The sequence below is a fragment of the Staurois parvus genome, unplaced genomic scaffold (genome assembly GCF_062004578.1).
Source record: "Staurois parvus isolate SC_StPar_1 unplaced genomic scaffold, SC_StPar_1.0 ptg000594l, whole genome shotgun sequence".
Classification (NCBI taxonomy): Eukaryota; Metazoa; Chordata; class Amphibia; order Anura; family Ranidae; genus Staurois; species Staurois parvus.
In genome coordinates this window covers 1,855,790-1,877,587 of record NW_028318390.1, presented here as the reverse complement: position 1 = coordinate 1,877,587, position 21,798 = coordinate 1,855,790, and the positions used below count along the sequence as shown (strand labels likewise).

Here is a 21,798-nt window from a genome sequence, read left to right as displayed (position 1 = left end):
TATATATCAAAATATGTGATAATAAAAAAAAACAAAAAAAAAAAGTCTGTGCAAAATTATTCAAATTTGTGTCCTTCGATGATTAAATAAATATTCAATTAAGAAATAAATATCAAAAATAAAAATCGAAAAATATGGAAAATAAATAAAAGGTAAAAATTCAATGAATTTTGTGCAAAAATGCAGAACAAACTTGGTGCAGAGTTCAGCAGGGATAAAATATCTGTGTGCTCTCCTTCCAATCAGCATGAGGTGATGCAGGTGAAGGTTGCAGATAGAGGGCTATTATGTAAGCCTGAATGGTCATATGGATCTCTCCCGCCTCAGATCTTTCCTTGATCCAGCCCTTAAAGCATTCCTCATACGGATCATGTAAATAGAGAAAAGTGCATAGTGCTTTATCGTTGCTAAAAATAAAGACTTTAATATGCGCTCAATATGCACTCACATTGATTAAAAACAATCTGCACTTTGTATAATAGCCGCTTAAAGCGGTGAAGACCAGCCTCTCGGGTGTGCTCGCATACACTACCAGTGCTTGCCGTGTAAGGATGCGTGGTGATGTCACTGCCCCTCCCCAACGCGTATCTCCAGAGGGATTCGTGGCTTCGTCGGGGGGATGTAGTATCACATGTTTGGGTATTTATTGGTATTACAATCATGTATGGTTACACATAAGAGATCATGCAGCTATTAGAGATTTAATGCAAATACAGTTTTTAGACTATATACAGGTAATAGGTCTTGATAGAGTGCGGCATCTATATTTTCTTCATTTGTATACCTGTACCTGCCTACAGGATGTTCTGGGTGCTGACCTGCCCAAGTTCAATCGGACCAAGACCGGCTTGAAACACCAAGTCGGGGATTGGATTTCCGACACCAGCGCATCAGTCCGATTGCGACAGTACCAAACACTGTTCGACTGTCGCACTCCAGCGCCACCTAACCATTTCCTGCATTTTCCTGGCCTTCTACCTAATCCACAAATATGGTTTTTATACGTTGGTGTGACGCACATAATGCCCTATAAGAAGGAAGTATTTTCATCTCTCTGCAACTAATATTTTAGCTTTAATAAGGGATGAAACATACTTCTTTGATGTATGTATATTCTTTTAGCTCCCCTGGTCATCTGAAGCTGAACTGTCTCCAGCCATTTCCTTTAAACCAGTTTCCCCAGAAGGTGACAAAATCTTATTAGCACTTAAGTGTCACATCCAGAGGATGCTGGAAGTCTTTTAAGATGCTAATTGATCAGCTAATTGATGACCATCTGTCTGAGTACCTATGACTGAATATTTCTTTAATAACAAGGCATGCAACTACGTTTACAATTACATCTTGCTACTGATCACATCTTATCTACTCAAATCTGTACATGTATGTCACACCAGCATTTTATGCATACCATAAAGCTAGACTGTCGGATTACAACACAATTTTAATACAATGGGAATCAGAGGGCCCTGCTTGATAGAGCTTACAATCTAAGCAAATGCATATGCACATAGAGTATGTACGTGGTGATCGCACCACACACAATAAAAATTCTTGCTATAGCTTATTTTTAACTCTAAATTGATGATAACCAAGGCTTTTAAAGCATCGCCTATAGACAGCTGCCGTTTTTATTCTCCAGGTCCTCTGCATTTCAAAAATATATAGTGTTCAGGAGTTCTAAGTAATTTCCCATTAAAAAAAATGCAGATTTTAACATGCATGTGAAAAATGTAAAAATTGCCATGGTAGGCAAGCAGTTAAAAGTTTATTAACAAAAGAAAAAAAGCGACAGTATAAACCCGTCATCAATCGCAACATCCAGTGCTCCCAATAAACTCTTACCACCAATGATATTTCTCAGCTCACATATGAATGTAAACAAAGGGCAAGGGAATCCCAGGTCATTTTTTTTTTAAAAGGTAAGAGTTGAAATTGAAGTGCCACACCACTGCTAAAAGGTCCAGATACAACTTGTGAGCAATGCCAAATCACTTATATTACCTTTCAAAGTTACCACTCCTCTCCTGACTGCCCCCACATGTATTCTGGACTCAGTTGTCCCACCTATGGGCCTGGAGCCATCATGGTGGATATAATCAGGTGTAATGGAGGGAGATCATTTGCTGATCTCCCTGACCATGAATGAACATGGAAGAGTCAAGTATTACACTGTCAAATAGGTAACTGTCACATTTCGGTGGTAGCAGTAGGATAGTTCTGCTATTGTCACATCAGGTTGACAGCTTGGCAGGATTGTTCTATTTAAAGCATTAGATAAATAACTAATCCTTCACTAAAGGACTGTAAGCTTTGTGGAAGCAGTTATTGGATATAAAAAGGTGCATCATTTTATATATCTTTATACTGTGTATATATAATGAATAAAGACAGACTGAAACACATGGCAAATCAAAAGGGGAACTGATTTGTAATATGCAGAAATCCAGGCACAGCACATCCTGGAGGAGCCTGCAGGGGAAGTGGTTGTGTCTGTTTAAAGTACAAGTGGTTCTGGTACACTCCAGTTGGGTGAAGGTACAAAGAATGAACCTACCGGTAATTTACCATTGAATGCAACCTTTGGTCCACAGCCTGAACCTGCTAGCACCAGCCTGTCTCCAACATTGACCCTCCTCGGCTGCAGGAAGCATTACAGCAGATAATGGCTACATATTCTATGGCATACCAGCAGTTTCTAAAGGCTCAGACTGAGAGAGGATGAACAGAAACAGACTGAGAGAGATGAGAGCATTGAGCTGTGGCTAAAAGAAGAAAGCTGCCAAATGCCATGAAAGAGAGTTAGGCTCCAGCAATGTACTACTTGCTTTCTTAAAAAAAAAAAAAAAAAACAAATGAACATGTTGTCAGTGGGCCCAGTATCTGTTGCCATGGTTGACCGGAAAAGCCCTGGAGGCCTATGTGGCATTACTCATCAAGAATAATAAAGATTATGAGATCATAAAGGACACTATAAATATAAAGTATCAATCACATTGCAGCAGTGGACTAAAGGACTAAAAAAAGATTCCTTTGAGTTTCAAGCCTCAGTCTTCCAAAGTGGCAGCAGAAATAGCAAATACCTACAATAAACACTCTGGTATCTGACCACTGCAGGGCTCCCTCTTGTAGCTGGGAAGGAGGGAAATCACCAACAGTGGCCCTTGCTATGTCTGTGAGCCAAGCCTCCCAGTGAGTAGCACCTAAATCTCCTGGTATCAAGTCAACTGATACCCACAAAAGCTACACTTGTGGGAAGACCAAATGCCTCAAGAACCTCTCCTAAGCAGAGGATGCAATTGCACCTGGCCAGGAAGACGGACAGCTGGCCAGGAAGACGGACAGCCAGCCAGCGCCTATTCCTCTCTGCTGTTCGCAAGTGGCAAGCAGCAACACAAACCTATAGAATGTCATTGTCCATTACTGAGACACTGGCACAGAATTCATACTCCTTTGCCCTGAGCTGGTGGGAGAAAGTAATGTCATCCCAGAGAAATTCCTTACACTCGCTGGAGTCGGAGTTGTGTATCTAGTGCATGGGATTTCTTGAATTGAAGGGTGGGGAATTGGATAGGAGAGGCCGGAGGCTTAGAAAAGAATCGCACACTGGTTCTGCTAGGTGCAGATATGCGGACTCTGGTCCTATACTATGAGCCTTCTGATGACACCCAGGATTTACCAACTGCACCTTCTGGACATGCTAATTTAGTGTGTAAAGATGAAGGTATTTGAAAACTGGGCAATGTGTAGTACATACATGTACTACATGTCTATTTTTCAAATTTGTTGGCAATGTATTGCAAGTATTAGCAGTCACTCGTAATACTGCAAAGGCTGCCAAGACACAGTCTCTGGTTGCGTACATAGTCCTCTCTGACCTAGTGGACTCCTCAAGTGTAAGCTGTCCTTGTTCACCATGGGACACTTTGTTGAGATATGTAGCACCACCTTTGAATAAGCACTTCAAACTGACCCAAGAATGCAGAAGCTCAGAAAAAAACAGCGCAAAGAGCTCATTGTATAGTAAGTAAAATATTCACATGTATTACATAAAATTATAGGCTGAGGAAGTGGATAATAGTTTATGCCCAGGTGTTTTTTTGGGCTCAGCCTACCCGACCTGTGATATTTATAAAGGGGGAAAGTTGGGTCTGGGGAGGAGTTCCCAATTCAAGAACAGGATACCATGAAGCTGTGGAGTGCGTAGGAGGACTGCTACACCCATCAGTCCACCAGGACATACTAGAGAACTGCCAAGTCATGGGAAATGCCAGGGATTGGACTAACACCTTGTGAGGTATGCCTGGGCCGCCTAATTGGCCAGTTTATTTATTTGATACCAACATTTTTATTTGCACTGTATAGACCATATTTGTGATATGCAGCAATAGTCTAGCATTTCCTTCTACTTTCTAGACCCATTTCTATGGGCACTTGGAATGAGTGCCATGTCAATTTTTTTCTTTTTTGGTACCAGAAGCTTTGAAGCCTAGCTTCCAGCCCTCCAGCAGAGGGAGAGAAACTCAGTTTACTGGGACAATGGAAAGTTGAAAGCAAGGATCTGCCCATCCAAGGCAGTGAGACAGAAATGGTGGGGATGCATGCACTGTGTGATGGTAACCAGGGCGACTTCTATTTAGCCACAGTTCCCATACATGGATTGCAATTTACCTAGTCCCTACTGAGCCAACAAAATTCTGATTCATGTATGGCCAGCTTTACTGTTTTACCAGTAGAATAATAATTCTATGCTTCCAATTATACTAGGCAAACTAATATGCTGCAGAACAAGTTCTCTCAGAGTTACCAGTTTAGCTGGAAACCTCATGAAAGTAAAATAACTTAGTAAGCACTTTATATGAAATGCAGACATCACTATGTGGGTCTGAATAAACATGAAATAATCGTGAATCAAAAGGTAAACTTCAAGCACATGATCTGAGTGACCTATGTTATGTGACCTTCTGTGGTTGGGACGCCTTGCCCTTCCTGAATGTGTTATAGCTACAGATTTATGGTCACAGACTTTTACTGTAATTATGCTTGCTAATATTCTAGCAGTTTATGAAAGGGCTATTCCTATTTTGAAGTCTGCAAATTATATTTTGCTTGTTAAGCTACTGTATGAACCAAACAGTACTTGACATGTAAGCCAGAAAATGAGCAGCATAAATTAAACTATCTGCTACTTTATGATGACACTACAGTATATTCCTATGGGTTATCATATTGCACTCAAGTAACTGAAGTGCAAATTTGCTTATGGGATTCCAGCTTTTTATAGTATTGCAAAGTCATTTCTCATATACTGTACAATATGTCAGCAACATCGATCTATGCTGCACATAACCCTACTGGATATTTGTAAGAAGTTGGGAATTGTATCCTGCAGATTAGATTCACAGATGGAAAAGCAGAGACTGACATATGTAATATGCATATCTGAGTAGTTAATATTTGCATTATTTTGAGCATGGAAACTGTTTTCTATGCAGAATTGTACCAGATTTTGCACCAGGGCAGCCATCAAATTTTGGGGCCCCTTACACAGTTTTAGGCATGCCCCCCCATCCCGGGCCTGACATCCAACATTCCCCAGGGTCCGACCACTGGCCTTCCCACCGAATGCACCCACTGACCATCCCATCAAGTTCTTCAGTGCACCCACTTTTACTTTAACACTCTTACAACTTAGCAGAGGGGGATCTAGGCTTTGTGAGGCCTTAGGCAAAATTTAGACATGAGGCCTCACTCAGGCCCAGTGGTGTATTTAGGTTTTGTGATGCTCTAGGCAACACAAAAAATCAATTGTTGGTTAAAATTTAAAAGATGAGGTTGCATGAGTAAAGAGATACCAAACCTTTCATGTCCTTAAAAGTGCATGCACCTGCAATATTGCCAAAAACTATGGTGACCAATAATCACTATAGGTGATGCTTTAAAAGCCTTTACAGGTCATCAGTTTAGAGCTAACTAGAAGCTCTTGCGTTAGAATTATTGTTCTCACTCTGATGTTGGCGGCGATATGTCAAGCGCATGGTGTGACCATAATTTACATACGTATGCACACCCTAGGCTTACATTTGCACAGGTGTGTGAGGCTATGGGGGTTACAGCAATTAAAAAAAAGTTTATATATTTTATTATAATATTTAATTTTAAAACTGTATTTATTTTTACTTGATTGCTATCACAAGGGGTTAACCCCCCCCCCCCATGTGATAGCATTGGGCAGGTGGCAAGTTCTCTTTATGGAGACATTAGTAGTCTAATAGACTCCAATGTCTCCCCTACCTTTCATACCATTTAACCTAGCAAAACTCGGCTTGGTTAGATGTGTCTCCTGGCTGTACTGGCCAGCGAAGGGTGCATCTGAAACCGGAGCCAGCTTTGCTAGGAAAATTAAGCGGTTGCGAGAACCCTGTGAGTGCGAGGCCTTTGGCAACTAATCTGTCTAATTTAGAGAGCCAGCTCTGCAACTTAATATATGAAAAGTGTATTTCAAGTCATCAGTGCTTTCAAGATTTAACAGAAGGGAATTCTATTTTGGCTAAAGAGCAGCAAAGAGACATCCCAAACCAACAGACATCCTCCATATATGCAAAGAGACAGTCCAATCCAGATAAGAGACCGCCCAATCCAACAAAGACAGTCACAAAGAGCCCAATCCAACGAAAAGACAGTCACAACACAGACCCACATCCAGCAACATTATCAATCAATTTACCAGTGTGATGTCAAACAACCTTTCTCCAGACCAGTCCACAGTAAGCACTGAGCAATCCTGCAGGATACACACAGCACATCTCTACATTGCTCCCACTCCTTTTTTTACACCATCCCCCTGTACACATTGCCCCCCCCTTCATAAATGCTTCTCCAGTGGCCTGTATTTATGTATGACTACACAGTACAGGGTTGGAAGGAGGGCACAGTACAAGGCGGGCAGGAGAGCACAGTACAGACTGGGAAGGATGGCTCAGTACAGACTGGGTGGGAGAGCATAGTACAGACTGGACAGGAGGGCACAGTATGGGGTGACACTGGTAGCAGTACAGAGTGAGCTGGAGGGCACGGTATGGAGTGGGCAGGAGGGCACAGTATGGGGGGACAAGGGGAGCAGTACAGAGTTGGTACAGAGTTGGCAGGAGGGCACAGTACAGGGCAGAAAGGAGTGCATGGTACGGGGGGGGGGGGCAAGAGGGCACAGTACAGAGTGGGCAGGAGGGAATAGTATGGGAGGAGGCAGGAAGTACAGTACAGGGGGGCAGGAAGGTACACATGCACACATACACATTTTCCACTGCTCAAGCACTGTCTGTCTCTCTGCTGACCTTATCCCAGGGGAGCATTCCATCAGGAATCTTGTTAGGAATACAGAGCTCTGTGATCTGGAAAGGGCATAGTATTCAGGAGTAAAGTTTCAGGCTTATTGTGACCATCTGAAGAGCAAAGGCATGTCCAGACTCCTGCTGTGCAGCTCCTGGGACTTTCCTCATGCTTCTTAGCCGAGGGAGGGAGAGATGACACACACCTTGCATATTCTGATCTGTCTCTCCTCTGCTCAGCCCTGCCAGTATATACTATGTAGGCAGTGTGGGGAGTAGACCCCTCTCAGTAAGCACTTTGAGGTGCAAGCAGCGACGGGAAAATGCCAGGCTCCCGAGATGTTTAAACACAGCATTCCAAGCTCAGCTCATATGGAACGGCTGGCTGTTGCATTATGCACATACAGTTTGAATTGTACAGTTTGCAGGCAGGGCTGTCATTATTGACAGCTCCCCCTTGAACTTTTCACATGTTTACAGAGTACCAGAAACTGCTGGGGGTAAAATTGCACCTGGGGCAGTGCTTGTGCGTTAAGACAGCCCTGGGCCTGTGTGGCCTGGACCCTCATGATGCCTGGGCCCCCCTACATGTGTACGGGCTGTCCCCCCTGGTGGCAGCCCTGTTTTGCACTCTCCAGTTTTAGTAAATCATGTGCACTCTGTAGAGAGATACAGCTCTATTCCCCGCATTCAAGGGTGGCTGCATAGGACGCTGCATGAGAAAGGAGTCATCCTGCAACAGGAAACTGGGCAGCAGTCATGACATCAGCTTAAACAGGAACATAACCAAGGATTAAAAGAAAGCAGCTGCCCTCGGCAGCTGGCCATACATTATACAATCCTATTGTACAATTGTCCTTTAAATTTACCAAAAACCATATAATATGAGGTCAAAACTAAACAACACTTTCAATTTGTATCCAATCAGGCATGCCCTTGCAATGCACAATTGAAGGTAAATCTAAAGGAGATTGTACAAGAAATTTGTATAATGTATGGCCGGCTTAAGTGTCAGGACCTGGATTTGAAACTAGAAACTCTGTTGTGTCTGCCAAAGTCTCTTCTTGCTAAGCCACCTGGAATGCTGGACAGCTCCCTGGACAATTCTTTGAATACTCCTGCCTTGAACCTCGTTTGTCTTGAACCCTTTGCTCCTCCCATGAAACTCCTATTAAAGCCATGATATTTGCACTTTGTTAGTCAGATTATTGTGCTCTCTCCAGCCAATGTCACTCCCGACGACGTTTGTTGATGATGAAACGCGTGGAGTCACGGCACGTGACATCCTCATGCACTGGTATGGACCACAGATGTCTTGTTGGCTTGAAATATATCTGTGATATGCTGACTTTTATATTAATTTATGTAAGTGCAATACTTTTAACAAATTAATTCTTGCAGTTTTACTACACTACATGAGATGGCCTTGCTTTCTCTTTAATGAATGTCATCTTGAGAAGAGATCTGGGTTATTAGACACTGGATTCCCTACACACGGCTAATGTGTAAGGTACAATCTACAGGCTTGGAAAAATCTGTATGTAAATGGATAGAAAACTGGCTAAAAGATTGTATTCAGAGAGCACTGGTTAATGATTCATACTCTGAATGGTCTAGGGTTGTTAGTGGTGTAATCCTTAAAAAACACCAGAGGAATCCTTAAAAAAACAAACAACAGGAGGACAAGGGCAGAACAAGGAGTCAGAAAAGGTAGTTGATAATAATCCACATGACAAAAAAGTAATTAATTTGGCAGATTTTTCACTCAGAGATGAACATATTACTTTGTTGAATAAAGGTATGTCCTTTTCACCGGTGACCCCCGTGGAAGAATTTGAAGTATTTAAAGATGTCAATTTATTCCTAAGAAAAGTATACTTGAGATTGGTACATAGTAACCCTGAAAATTTAGAGGATTTGGGTTTGGATCCATCCATGGAGGATCGTAAAGTGTTGGAGATGCTGATATCCCTCATGGAGAAAAGTGATGACCACAATGAGGATGAACTAGAGGAGGACAATCATCATGATGTAGTTAGAAGAGTTGATTTGAATATCAGATCGACTAAAATGCCTAAAATACATTCTAATATGAGGATAGCAGCATTCCTTAACTTAGTAGCGACATCCTAAGAATCTTGAGTGGAAAATGCCAATAGGTGACAATCTCATTAAAAAGGAGAGAAGGGCCCTTAGAGAGTTAAAAGAGGTAAACAATATTATAATTAAAAGAAGTGATAAAGGTGGGAATGTAGTTATTTTAAATGAACAGAACTATGTAAAGGAGGTGAAGCGCCTATTAGCTGACTCATACACATACAGTAAATTAACTGCTAACCCCTTTCCTATTGTGGTTAAAAAACTAAATTCTATTTTGATGCTGGGTAAAGAGGCTGGCCTTCTCACTAAAAATGAGTTTGAATATCTGAGGATAGAAGAGTTTAATTACCCTACCTTTTATATTATTCCTAAAATACATAAGGATTTGAAAAATCCCCCAGAAAGGCCAATTTTCTCTGCTATACAGGGCCCCCTTGAGAAAACGGGAAAATATGTTGACCTGTTCCTCAAGGATATGGTTCCTAATCTTTCTTCCTATGTTAGATATACTAAAGATGTATTAGAAAAAATTATATATGAATACATGAATGTGGACTAAGATCAGCATAATTTTTGCTCGATAAATCGTATCCCAATATGGGGGGACAAAATGAGTTTATAAGTGAGCTACTGGAATTTGCTTTGCAACACAATTTTTTTCAATTCAACAATACTTTTTACCAACAGATTAGAGGCACTAGTATGGGGGCACCATGGGCCCCGGCCTATGCCTGTCTGCACTTGGTTTCTGGGAGGAGCAGGTTGTTTATAGATCACCAATGTTTCTTGCACATGTTCATATTTGGTTGAGATACATTGATGATGTCTTCCTCGTATGGAGGGGATCATTGGAGGAATTAAAACTTTTTCTGGAGGAGTTAAATCAAAACTCCTTCAATATCAGACTCACGTATGTCTTTGATGAAAGGCGTATTTCCTTCCTCGACCTTGAACTTAGACTTGAAGGTGACAGGCTCCTCACCAAAACGTTCAGAAAACCAACTGCAGCTAACACCCTACTAGAGGCCAGGAGTTATCATCCACGTTCATTGATTACTGGGATTCCAGTTGGACAATTTCTGAGGTGTCGAAGAAACTGTTCAAATATTAATGACTTTAGGATAGAGGCACAGGACCGTTATAAAAGGTTTAGGGAATGGGAATATTCTCACTCTCAGATTAGAAAAGCTAGAAAACGGGCATATCAGACTGACCGTTACTGTCCATGTAAAAAAAATGTATATTGGTAAAACTAAAAGGCAGCTTAAGGTACGAATAGGTGAACATTTTAGAGATATTAGGTCCAATGACCCGAAAGCAATTTAGCTCAGCATTATGCTAAATGCCATGGAGGTAAATTAGAGGGTACTAAAGTGAAAGGTATTTATGCACTAAATTTCCCTCAGAGGAGAGGTGACTTTGATAGAGAACTATTAAAACGTGAGAAATATTGGATTTATAAACTTGATACTCTATTCCCAAAAGGGTTGAATATTGAGTGTGATCTCCAAGTATTTTTAGAAAAATAGTCAAGTGTGTAGAATTATAAATTAGTAGCACCATCTTGTGGGAAGTTTGGTAGCAGACATTTGATCCCTCTTAATGACATAAGAAAGTAGGAAATTTTTCCTCCCTCTCGGTGTGCCCAGGTGTCTACTCTTTTAATTGAGTCATATAACCAGCTGTCTTGCTAAGTTATTAGCTCCTTTTCCCATTGAGAATGATTGCCAGCAACCGATTTGTATATATGGGCGGTATTGAGCCCAGTATAAATAGGAGGCTGAAAGGCAGACGTCTCATTGTTCTTGATGAAGCAGAGTGAGATAGCCCATCGGTGAAACGCATTGGCGTCATACGTCAGATACGTCACTTTCGGTCATATGCATTGGCGTCATACACACTGACCAGCAGGGAAGTGGCCATATTTGTGCACCACGAGCTGTGCAAGGCTGCACAGGCACCAAGGGGAGAACGGAGCCCGCCAGTCACGGTCCCGATGGTAACGGCTGTTCCTGGGACTATGCCTGGTAATCCAGACGGAGGAAACTTCCAGAAAGTATCACCTATGGCTTGGGTGGTGAGTGAACTGTCACACAGCTACAGTAGATGACAAGGTGTTTATTCACCACTCTACACATACATCAGCAAGAATACATATTGATTTGACTGTCCATTTGTCATTAATTTATTGCAGGATGGGGACAATATGAATCACTATCCAGGTGCAAGGCACCAATTATACATTACAAGAAACGGAGGACCCAGCAGGCTTCATACTATCATCTATATTAAGGTGGTTTATAGTCCGCATGTTGTGGTGAAGAAACCCCTTGAAGCAGGGCCCTGCCATCTTCATCATCTTTATCTCATTAAGAATACCAACAGTGATTCCTTCATGCATGACTCTGCATCTATACATATGGGCATGTCCACTGTGAATCTGTACATGTCCACCACTCACTCATGCCCTTAATAGGGGCTGTATTGCTATCATCCTGCTATTTTAGGAGCATCCGTACCCCCATTTATATTTTCAATTTTTCACCCACATTGCCTTGATTGGATTATGGGTAATTTTATTAATATATGTTGCCTGTTATCAGCCATTATTGCATAACGTTGTACAGTATTATACCTGATGGTACAATTTTTTGACACACCCCCTGCTGGTGGTGTAACCAATATGCTGGTGCTGCAAATGCACTAGACAGGTTTCTGTCATTACATATGCAGCACATGAATATTAAGACCAGTCTTGATGTTGTTTTTATGTGATTTTTGGTCTCTTTGTATTATCTCATACTGAGGTGATGGTGAACCAGGGTATTTACCCTATTGTCTATAATTACTGTGTAATAAAGCATAATTTTGGGGAATTATTCTGAGTATCGCATTCTGTCCATGATGTAACCACTTTTTTGTGAATCTCTTTTTCACAGCCCCCCTCTTTTTGTTAGTGGTGTACCCCAAGGTTCAGTGTTGGGACCCTTACTTTTTAATATATTTAAAAAGGATATAGGGTCTGGGATTAAAAATACCATTTCAGTCTTTGCAGATGACACCAAGCTATGCAGTGGAATAACATCCTTACAAGATGTCTCCAATTTACAAGCCAACCTCAATGCACTGTTTAATTGGGCAGCTATGTGGCAAATTTGGTTTAATGTTGATAAATGTAAGGTTATGCTAAGAATATGCATACATACTATATACAAGGAGGGGTACAACTGGGGGAATCAATGATGGAGAAGGATCTGGGAGTTCTGGTAGATCACAAGCTTACTAACGGCATGCAATGCCAAGCTGCGGTTTCTAAAGCGAGCAAAATCCTCTCTTGTATTAAGAGTTATAGAAAGAGATCATTTTACCCCTGTACAAATCATTAGTAAAACCTCATCTGGAATATTAAGTTCAATTTTGGGCACCAATTCACAAAAAGAACATTGGGGAACTGTAGAAAGTACAGAAAAGGGCAACCAGACTGATAAGAGGCATGGAGGAGCTCCGCTATGAGGACAGATTAGAGGAACTGAATTTATTCTCTCTTGAGAAGAGGAGATTAAGGGAGAATATGATCAACATGTATAAATACATCAGTGGTTCATATAGTGAACTTGGTGTAGAGTTATTCACCTGAGGTCATCACAGAGGACAAGGGGGCACTCTTTGTCTGGAAGAAAAGAAATTTAATCTCCAAATACGGAAAGGTTTCTTCACCGTAAGAGCTGTGAAAATGTGGAATAGACTCCCTGTGGTTCTGACCAGCTCAGTGGATTACTTTAAAAAATGCCTGGATTCATTCTTGGATACACAGAATATAACTGGTTATTAATGTAGTGGGGCCATTGCTGTTTCCCTTTTAAAAAACTGTTTCCCCTTTTAGGACTGCATATTGTCAGAAAGGGTTTGATTGGCTCAGCTCTCAGCAGTACTGGAGTGTTTGTGGGAGTTGCAGTTTCATTACAGAGGCAGACAATGTAACTTTATACTGCACAAAACTACAAGACCAGGATGCTTTGCAAGGAGGAAAGGGGGTGGAGGAGCCACGTGTGCCTTTTCAGAGGACATGTGGGAGCTAGTCTGCAGCCCCTACTGTCGAAGTACACTGTTTCCAGAACAGCAGAGGTTGCTAAGGACAATGGTTATCTACAGCAGCTGAAGTCAGCAGCAACTGTGATCATTGGTACCAGTCACCCGTGATGGCAGTTACCGACAGCAACGACATCTCCCACCACAGAGAGAGGTCAGAGTGTTGGAAATCACAGAGGAGGCCATCCCAGGTGAGGCACCTCAGAGATTGTGCAGCACCAACAATTGACAACACAAAAAAACTAGCAGAGAGACAGAGCCCCATTCATCATCCCTTCAAGGAGGTAACCCCTGGAGACTATTCTTCTTGAATGTGGTGAGCAACTGCTAACCAGTGACATGTCAGCCCTTAAGAGCACTCCACCGATTCATTAACACAGGCCTGTGCAACACAGTGTTACAATCCCACAGTATTAGAAGTGAATTTGGGACTGAGCCTAAAGAGATGTCAGTTTAGCTGGGGACATATTGCTGCTATACTTGCAAGGGGTTAATTCTAATCTATAGCTATACCGGTATATATGTACTGTGTATACAGGAATATTGTGTTTATTGATGTTATTGTGCCAATTCTAGAAGGTTTGTGTATTCAGTGCATTTAACTGATATTTCCAAGTTAATTTGCAGTCTATTTGCAGAGTTTTACCTGTCTTATTAAACCTGTTCTAAAACTTCCCACAAGGTGTACTGGTGTACTGTGAAATATATACAGTGAGGAACAGAAGTATTTGAACACCCTGCAATAGAAATCATGGAGGGGTCTGAAATTCACATGGTAGGTGCATTCCCACTCTGATAGACAGAATTAAAAAAAAAATTCAGGAAATCACATTGTATGATTTTTAAAGAATAAATTTTGTCTTGCACTGCTGAACATAAGTATTTGAACACCTGAGAAAATCAGTGTTAATATTTGGTACAGAAGCCTTTGTTTGCAATTACAGAGGTCAAACATTTCCTGTAGTTCTTGACCAGGTTTGCACACACTGCAACAGGGATTTTGGCCCACTCCTCCACACAGATCTCCTCTAGATCTGTCAGGTTTCGGGGCTGTCGCTGAGCAACACTGAGTTTCAGCTCCCTCCAAAGACGTTCTATTGGATTTAGGTCTGGAGACTGGCTAGGCCACTCCAGAACCTTGATATGCTTCTTACGGAGCCACTCCTTGGTTATCCTGGCTGTGTGCTTCGGGTTGTTGTCATGTTGGAAGACCCAGCCACGACCCATCTTCAATGCTCTGACTGAGGGAAGGAGGTTGTTGCTCAAAATCTCACAATAAATGGCCCCATTCATCCTCTCCTTAATACAGTGCAGTGTCCTGTCCCCTTCACAAAAAATCACCCCCAAAGCATAATGTTACCACCCCCATGCTTTACAGTAGGGATGGTGTTCTTGGGATGCAACTCATCCTTCTTTTTCCTCCAAACACGACGAGTGAATTTTAGACCAAAAAGTTCTACTTTGGTCTCATCTGACCACATGACTTTCTCCCATGCCTCCTCTGGATCATCCAGATGATCATTGGCAAACTTCAGACGGGCCTGGACATGTGATGACAGGGCAGGGGAACCTTCCGTGCAATGCATGATTTGAAACCATGACGGCGTAGTGTTCTACCGACAGTGACCTTTGAAACTGTGGTTCCAGGTCTCTTCATGTCATTGACCAGCTCCTCCCTTGTAGTTCTGGGCTGATCCCTCACCTTTCTTATCATCAGTGATACCCCACGAGGTGAGATCTTGCATGGAGCCCCAGTCTGAGGAAGACTGACAGTCGTCTTTAGCCTCTACCATTTTCTAACAATTGCTCCAACAGTTGATCTATTTTCACCAAGCTACTTGGCAACTGCCCCATAGCCCTTTCCAGCCTTGTGGAGGTCCACAATTCTGTCTCTGGTGTCTTTTGACAGCTCTTTGGTCTTGCCCATGGTAGTAGTTGGCATCTGACTGACTGTGGGGTAGACAGGTGTCTTTAACGAGCTCAGACAGGTGCTACTAAGTTAGATTAACAAGTGGAGTAGAGGTGGATGTTTTAAAGGCACAGTAACAGGTCTTTGAGAGCCAGAGTGCTTGCTGTTTCTTAGGTGTTCAAATACTTATGTTCAGCAGTGCAAGACAAATAAATTCTTTAAAAATCATACAATGTGATTTCCTGAATTTTTTTTTAAATTCTGTCTCTCTGAGTGGGAATGTACCTACAATGTGAATTTCAGACCCCTCCATGATTTCTACGTGGGAGAACATGCAAAATCGCAGGGTGTTCAAATACTTCTGTTCCTCACTGTATAATAGAAAATGGTTCATCACTGAAGCAGGGACAGAAGTGCCCGTTAATTCCAGATGCTCCTTCGGGGGTGAGTGCTATACTAACATTTATAGGTAAAGTTGATCCAGGGAATATCCAATTGCCTTTCGGGGGATCAGGAATTAATTTTTTCCCCTGCAGGAGCAAATTGGATCATGCTTTGCTGGATTTTTTTGCCTTCCTCTGGATCAACTGTGGTGTAGATTTATAACTTCTGTTTTTTTTTTTGGTTGAACTGGATGGACTTTTGTCTTTTGCAGTGAATTGATTGATGACTCTTATCAGGAGGTTTAAAGCTGCAGTATTTGACCATTCCTAAGGTGGTCAAATCCCTTTTTGGTAAGAGGCTGTGTTATTGGGATGATGGTGGAGGATTCTTCTCTTTTGTTTTACCTTACAAGCACCAGTAGGTACAGATTTATGAGCAATTGAATGGACTTGTTATTGTTTTGCTCTTATGTGTCCACATTAGCCTATGCTTGTTTGATATACACTATTCCAGGATTTCTTAACAGAGGTTCCGCAGCACCCTGGTGTGCCACAGTGTCTTCAGGGGTGCCGCAGCAAATAGGGTAAAATAACTGTCCCAACTAATATTATGCATGTTTCACTGTTGGCTCAGCCTTTTTTCTTTTCTTTTTTTTAGCAGAGGTGTCAGTCTGGTGCTGTTCAAACTGGCATTAAAGGACAGAACTATTTTGTGCTTTGTGGGCTGCCTGCTGCCCTGTCAACTGATGACATCATCGGTTGCTAAGGACTAATGGGCACCCACACGGCTTCCTGGGTTGAAAACCGGATTAGTGACAGAGGATGAGAGAGCATGGATGAGCTATGGGCTGTGTTCTACCCCCTTCCAGCTCCTCCCTCCTGTCCTGTGTGTATACAGGAAATGACCCCAAAGGGCTCTTAGAACATCGGGTGCCAGGTAATGAAAACACTCTGCTCACAGTGTTAGCCACTTATGCTGACTATTCTGCGCTGATGTAACAACACTCCAGCCATCAGTAAACATTGCAGGAGTTGGCCTCTGTTTCCTCAGCACTGGAATGTCAACATAGGTTAAATGTCTTAGCAGCTGCCTATTAGCAGGTTTCTGCAAAACATCTCATAGGCTTCACTGTCCTGCAGCAGGTTCCGACTTCCAGATGTAGGCAGAGTCAGCCTGTTGCAGGGTCCTGATCACATCGATCTGGGATGAGCATATGGCCCTGCAGAGGTTGTCATCCTATCTACAGTTTTAAATAAGAAGCTGGAGAAGTGCTGAAAAAAAATGTGAGCTGTAATATGAATGTAATTTAAAGTTCCACTGGAGATTCCTGTTTTTTGCATAGTTACTTTGGTCCAGCTTGGACCAATGCAAGTCAGGAAGCTGTTACAAGCTGTCAATCACTGTAGTAACTGACCCTAATACAATGATGGCAACAATCTTCCATGTCCAGTGCTGAGCAGCAACCCTCTGCATAGTAACCACAGGGAGTTGCTTGCTCAACACTGCCAACATTCTCAAACACCTTGTATTTTTTTTAACAGATATAAAGCATTCTCTGGGTGAGATGGAGTTGGGCCGGATCTAGCCTGTCTGATTTGGGGGTGCAGTGAAAAACCTTGTGGGTAGAGGATGAAAAGTTAACAGGGCAGTGTGTAAGAGTCAGAATAACAGTGTACAGGTGGTCAGCAGGGCAGAGGATAGGGTCAGCAGTTTGTAGGGCAGTGTACATAGGCCATTAGTTAGGGGTGGGGGGAGGAGGAAAATATGCAGAGCTTCTGCTTTTGAGTGGAACTCCACTTTAAGAGATCTCCTCCACCCCACACAGCACATAGTTGAGATTGGTATCACTCCACACAGTATGTAGCTGGCTATTGTAGCTGCCAATCTAATCAGGGAATTTCACAGGTCAGAACTACAACTGCAGCCAGCTACACATTTGTGCAGATCGATGCTGTGTCTGTTAGGGAATCTAATCTCAGCCATGTGTTATGTGGGGAGGAGAAGATTTGTTCAGTGCCTTTTATGCAGTGCAGGCAGTGCCGGGACATGGTCATCTAGCAATCAAGGTGACAAACTGCGCCCCCACCTTCCACCCCCCCAAAAAACTAGCACTAATCAACACATTCATGCCCTAAGCAGACATTCCCTCTGCAAACCCAAATTCTACGCAACCAAAAATGCTAAAATTCCCCATCCTCCTAGTCCAAATCCTCCTCCCAGCACAAATCTTTGTCCCTAAATCCCACCTTCCAGCTCAAATCCCCCCTAATTCCCCTCAAATATTCCATGCCCCCCAAAAAAATCATACTATCCCTCCAAATTCCCCCCTCCTAGTACATATTCTCTTCCAATCCCCCCAGTACAAATCCCCCTAAAACTCCACTCCTAGTGTAATTCCTCTCCCCAAATTTCCCCTCCAAGCACAAATCCTCCCCCAAATCGCCCCTCCTAGAATGAACCCCCCTCAAATCGCCCCTCCTAGTACAAATTCCCCCCACTCCCCCCTCCTAGTACAATCCCCCCACCTCAAATCCCCCTCCTAGCACAACCCCTCCCCCTTAATTTCCCTCCTCCTAGCACTAATCCTCCCAACCCCCAATTCCCCCCTCCTAACACAGATCTTCTCCGACCCTGCCTCCTAACACATCCCTCCCAATTACCCTTCCCAGCACAAACAGCCCCCCATCACCCCTCCCCCAATCTTGCATGTGGGAACTACAGGAGTAATGAGGAGGTGCAGGTTCCCTCTGGTCTCCCTCCTCCTGTCATAACAGCAATTCTCCATACAGAAGGTTACACAGGATCGCTCTTTGATCCGACAGCTTGATTACCCCCCCCTCCACATTTCCAGGAGTTGACAGTGTTTGGAGGAGATGGGGGTGGGTAATCAAGCTGTGCACTGTCAGATTTAAGAGCGATCCTGTGTAACCTTCTGTATGGAGAATCGCTGTTATGACAAGAGGAGGGAGATCACAGAGAAGCCCGCACCTCCTCTCTGCTCTCTCCTCTCTGCCGCTGTCACTTTTCCTGTCCGGACTTCACTTCACTTCACTGCAGCCGGCTCTGAGTGCAGGGATGGTGGGGGGAGGGAAGCTTGTTGATTATTGGCACAATGAGCATGGGGGGGCGCACCTGGCTTGGGTGGGCACAACTGAAATCTGGGGGTGGCACACCCCACCCCAGCACCCCCCTAGATCTAGCCATTAGTTGCGGGGCAGTAAGGTTACAACCTAAACCTCATCCTTGAGTTCACCTTCTGGGATAGGATGGTGGGGTGGGGAAAACACAGCCCACTCCTCCTTTCACCTCTGTGCTCCTTTCTGCTGCTGTATCCACTCCTGTAGCCAGTTCCCACCTGTAAGTTTTGGGAAGGGATGGATTGTTCTAAGGACATAATGGTGGAGATGTAACAAACGTTTGTGTTTGGGTGTGAGGGTTTAAAGGTCTGCCTCACAAACTACATTTTAGAGTTTGTTCACACCAGGTGCAATGCGGTAACATGTGAAATTGTGCATTTTCCCACATCGCACAAAAGTGCGCTGACTTTTACAGACACATGAGGGTTCCATTAGTTGTTAATGGCATCCCCACACATTTAGCAAATGCATGTGCGTTTGCGCCTGCTAAAACGTATAGTACTGTAGTACTATATGTTTTGGTGCCATTTTAAAAAATGATGCTGGCACCTTTTTAGTGTGTTTCATGATCATAGAGCAGCCCATTAAAAATTAGATGCTCTGGAGCACACAAAAAAAGGGCACCTCCTGGTGTGAATAAGCCCTCCAACTGGTGTGCCCCAAGATTGTACACAATTCTAAAGGGTGCCCTGACTGAAAAGAAGTTGAGAAACACTGCACTATTCAATATTTTTGTGGTAGGGTTTTATTTCTCAGTTTTGTTATTTTTATATTGACTGCACATTTTGTTGTATTCTTCTACAGTGTCTCTCTCTTGTCACTTCTGCTGCCAGCTGTGTCTACGCACTTTACTTTTTGGCTTGTTCCTCGATTACGCTTGTTTCCTACCCGCTCTATCTGCTACTGGACCCAAGCTTGCTCACCTCCTGGTGAGGCGATCCTGAGATCCATGACCTGGTACTAACAAGCAGGAAAACCCATCTCCACCATCAGGAACTCCAGTCATGCACCTTGGGTGAGCCTGCGTCATCCACCAGGGTGACCTGTTTGTATACCTATCTTGCTGGTTGGTGGAAACCTCTCTACTGACTCTAGACTCTGATTCAACTGACTCTAGTCTGACTCCAGACCATAAAATTATTGATTAAAGCAGGAAATGTTTGGATACTATCAAATACAACAGTTTTTCTCCATACGCTGGGAAAGTCCCTGCTTTTGATTTGCTGTTTTTAAAGACTTTCTGTCAGTCTTCTCATTTTTCCCCTATTTTCTTACATGCAGAATTGATCATATCAAGACATGCCTGTTTTGTAACCAGGTAGAAAGAACAGCTGTCAAATGTGTGGTTTGTTTAATTACATTGTAATTTTGTGAATGAATAACCAGTAGTACTATATGCCTCTTACTCATTCAGGTAGGAGGGAGATATTTAGGGCCCCCCTTATTTTAAAGAGGACTTCCATATTTTGGATAAGTTTCCTTTTCAGACCCCCACATCCACTTCGCCAGCGATTGTGAAAATGGGGACAAGGTGCTTTGCCAGGGAGGGGGGGTCACCTGGCAAGAAACCCTTCCCCACATTGAGGGCATGTAGCCTAGTATGGTTCAGAAGGAGGAGCCTGAGCCAGTCAAATTGATGCACCTATATTTTTATTAGGGGCCGATTCAAGCTTTTGCATTGTAGTATTGCATAGTACAATGCACAATGATTTGTGAATGTAACCTCAATACATTGTACCATAGAGGGCACACACCACACAGATTAGGAATTACTGTGTCCATTTCCTTTTGTTTTGTGATGCATTGGCACCCCATTCATAATGAATCAAAAGTTACTATTGTTAATTTGCAGTATGCCTTGTATCTGATCAGAGTTATAATTCACTTTTGTGATATCATATTCATATATACTACTCAAAAAAATTAAAGCAACACTTTTTAATCAGCGTATAGCATCAAGTCAATTAAACTCCTGGCATATTGATCTGGTCAGTTAAGTAGCAGAGGGGGTTGTTAATCAGATTCAGCTGCTTTGGTGGTAATGGAATTAACAGGTGCACGAGATGGGCAACAATGAGACGATCCCCAAAACAGGAATGGTTTTACAAGTGGAGGCCACTGACATTTTTTTCCCTACTCATCATTTCTGACTGCTTTTCACTAGTTTTGTATTTGGCTAGGGTCAGTGTCACTACTGGTAGCATGAGGCAATACCTGGACCCTACAGAGGTTTCACAGGCAGTCCAACTCCTCTAGGATGGCACATCAATACGTTCCATTACCAGAAGGTCTGCTGTGTCTCCCCGTAGTCTCAAGAGCATGGAGGAGATTCCAGGACACAGGCAGTTACTCTACAAGAGCTGGACAGGGCTGTAGAAGTTCCTCAACTCATCAGCAGGAGTTATATCTGCTCCTTTGTGCCAGTAGGAACAGGATGAGCACTGCCAGATCCCTACAAAATGACCTCCAGCAGGCCACTGGTGTGAATGTCTGACCAAACAATCAGAGACAGAATTAAAGAGGGTGGCCTGAGGGCCCACTATCCTCTAGTGGGCTCTCTGCTCACTGCCCAGCACCATAGAGTTCGATTGGAATTTGCCATTGAAAACCAGAATTGGCAGGTCTGCCACTGGTGCCCTGTGCTTTTCACAGATGAGAACAGGTTCACTCTGAGCACATGTGACAGATGTGAAAGGGTCTGGAGAAGCCATGGGACCATATATGCTGCTTGTAACGTCATTCAGCATGACCATTTTGGTGGTGGGTCAGTGATGGTCTGCGGAGGCATATCCATGGAGGGATGCACAGACCTCTACAGGCTGGACAATGTCACCCTGATGAAATCCTTAGA

At 43.0% G+C, this 21,798-nt stretch overlaps 2 long non-coding RNA genes across 2 annotated transcripts in view; one reads left to right on the top strand and one right to left on the bottom strand.

The window, feature by feature from the left end:
• The window catches only part of LOC149449939 (uncharacterized), a 59,379-nt gene extending 51,873 nt beyond the window's left edge, over positions 1-7,506 (bottom strand). Inside the window, exon 1 of the long non-coding RNA XR_016315342.1 lies at positions 7,335-7,506. This is a non-coding gene — a long non-coding RNA (uncharacterized LOC149449939). The remainder of the gene's footprint in view (positions 1-7,334) is intronic.
• Positions 7,507-13,466: 5,960 nt separating this feature from the next.
• LOC149449938 (uncharacterized) lies at positions 13,467-20,893 on the top strand. Its single transcript, XR_016315340.1, has 2 exons — positions 13,467-13,708; positions 19,752-20,893. It is a non-coding gene; the product is annotated as an uncharacterized LOC149449938 (long non-coding RNA).
• Positions 20,894-21,798: the final 905 nt, after the last annotated feature.